Raw genomic sequence first — 2,895 nt, 5'->3', positions numbered from 1 at the left:
AAATCTTGACATATGACAGACGATGGGGTTTGACGAGTTGTCCATGACCTCCGTTCTGTAGGGATCCACGATAGTAGGACTGTATCACATGTTAACTGCACCTAGAGGTTCATCATTCCATTCTGCTGGGTAGCCACTACATGCTGCTAGGTGTCACTGGTGGATGGTGGGACTCATAGGGATTATCTTGATGATCGATAAACCCTAATGAGTTGAGTTGGAATCGTTCCAACCCATTGAAAGGAGTTTTCAATGATATAGTGATAGAGATCACAATATATCTCATTACCAGTCAGAATAGAACCTATGGGGTCACACACACTAGAAGTATTGACCGATCCGATGGTTGAAAAGTGATTATGAATCACGAGTAATCAATTTGATTGATAAAGAAGTTGAAGAAGGAAAGGGGATTAATTAATTGGACTTGAAACAAGAGTCCTACTTCGGGTAGGATTCCTAGAGTCCTAATTGGATTAGGACTGGGAATCCTAGTTGGAGTAGGACTGGAATTCCTACTTGGAATAGGATTCCTAAAATCCTAATGAGATTAGGAGTTTTGAATTAAAATTGGATTCCTACTTGGAGTAGGATTCCTAGAAATCCTAATTGGATTAGGACTTCGAATTCAAATAGAGTCCTAATTGGATTAGGACTAAAATTAAATACATCCTAATTGGATTAGGATTCCTTAAGTCTTAATTAATTATTAATCTAATGAATCAACATGACTCCTAATTGGATTAGGATTGAAGAGTTCAATTGAGTCATGGTTCATTCAAGTCCTAGTTGGATTAGGACTAGCATAGATTGAACCCAATTTGGCTAATCCTAATTAGATTAGGATTAAACCATGAGAGAGGCACCCAATCCTCTTTGGAAGAGGATTAGGTTAACCAAGTAAGAGGGGCATAAGCCCCTCTCATCTTGGTTGGTGCGGCACAAGAGAGGGGGCCGGCGCCCCCCCCCCTCTTTGGAAAGTCATCTAGGGCTCCTACTTTGGAGGAGCCCTTGATGGCTATAAGAGAGGCACTAGGGCCGGCGCCCTAGAGGGATCTTGAACTCCTCTTCAAGCCGTGGCCTCCCCTCTCAACTCCTCTTGGTTCAGCCGCAAGCAAGGGAAGAAGGACTCCAAGAGTTGGCGGCTTCCTCCCCTTCCCTTCCGTCATCCAACGCAAAGAGAAGAAGAAGGCTGCGAAGGGCTTTGATCTTCTTCCTTTTCTTCATCCTTCTTCTTCCTCCTCTCAAGTGCAATCAAGAGTTGATTGAAAGAGAGGAGATCAGCCATCAAAAGAAGTCTTTGCAAGGGAGCTAGCACCCCGGAAAGACAAGAAAGCTTTGATCGGTCCTCTGCTTCGTGTGGATACCCGTAGAGGCCGGACGTTTGAACGGCTTCAAGCGAACCCTCTTCCAAAACCACGAATTCAGATTTGCGGTGATCATCTACCCGCGCAAGGTGAAGATTTGATCTTCCTAATAGTTTTAAAAGTTTTAATTCTTACCTAATTACGAAAGGTCTCGAAACAACGTTCATGTGATGAACGTCGATCCCGCACATGCCTCTTCCGCTGCCATCTGATTTAATTTTTGAAATATCAGCGGCATGGGCGGGTTCCCAACAGTAAGCAGGTGGGAGGCTCCCCTTACTCAGAGAGTAAGGTCCTAATTAAGTAACCACCTTTCATGCTTTTCTAGACACCAATTAGATCAATTAATCTAATATGACTCGCTCATGTTGGTTCACTCTCGACTTGATTGAGGAGGTTTTAATTTAGGTCTCAATTGGGTTTGTTACATCACATGTAAACCTATCTACCCCGCTCTCATTCACATCACATGCAAACGGCACATCACAGGCAGTTATAATCGCAGCATCAAATAAAGCTAAACTTTAAATAGGTGATGATCATGAATTCTAATTAGGTCGTATTACAAACACATGCACGTCAATCGATCAATTGGTATTCAACTCTTGAATTGGTTCCAAGCCTCCTTGATTCGATCCTTGATCAACTCTTGATCCAATCGCCATCAACCGCTTAGATCGCCGTTCATCTCATGCCTTGTCTTCAACTTGATCGTTGACGTACATCACATCACAGAAATACAATCAGATGTAAAATAATAATAATAATAAATTATATCCCCTTTTAGGAGGCACACAGGCCTCTCAAAATATAAAATAAGATGCATGCAAACATTTGAAAAATTACATAATATTACAGATCACATCGCAGGTCATTACATTTGATACCAAGAGGGTTTGAATCCTATGATCATCACCACATGCAGCAATTATAATTTTCAGATCTGAAATCTAATTGATTATCTCATGACAGGTTACTGATCATGCTAATCATGATTCTAAACTTTATAATCCCATTAACAATGCAATTAGAATCATCATTTTATCACATAAAAATCAGCATGCAAAAATCAGCACCCTAGAAAAAATTTGCATGCAGAAAATTTTCAGCATGCATAACCATTTAAATTTTAGATCTAATAAGCCTATTAATAATTAATTCTTAACTTAACCTATGATGCCTAGGCTCTGATACCACTGTTAGAAATCCGCCCATGCCGCAGAAAAATTTCAAAAATTTCAGATGCAGCGGAAGAGGCATGCGCGGGATCAACCGTTCATCGCATGAACGTTGTTTTAAAACCGTTCGTAGATAGATAAGGATTAAAAACTTTTTAAAAATATTAGAAGATCAGATCTTCACCTTGTGCGGGTAGATGATCACCGCAAACTGATGATCGTGGTTTTGGATGAAGGTTCGCTTGAAGCCGTTCAAGTGCCCGGCCTCTACGGGTATCCACACGAAGCAGGAACCGATCCAAGCTCTCTATCTTTCCGGGGTGCTAGCTCCCTTGCAGAGATAACTTTTG

The sequence above is a fragment of the Phoenix dactylifera genome, chromosome 15 (genome assembly GCF_051530095.1).
Source record: "Phoenix dactylifera cultivar Ajwa chromosome 15, Ajwa_hap1_PhDact_Kaust_v1.1, whole genome shotgun sequence".
Lineage (NCBI taxonomy): Eukaryota > Viridiplantae > Streptophyta > Magnoliopsida > Arecales > Arecaceae > Phoenix > Phoenix dactylifera.
Note: the sequence above shows the minus strand (reverse complement) of the source record.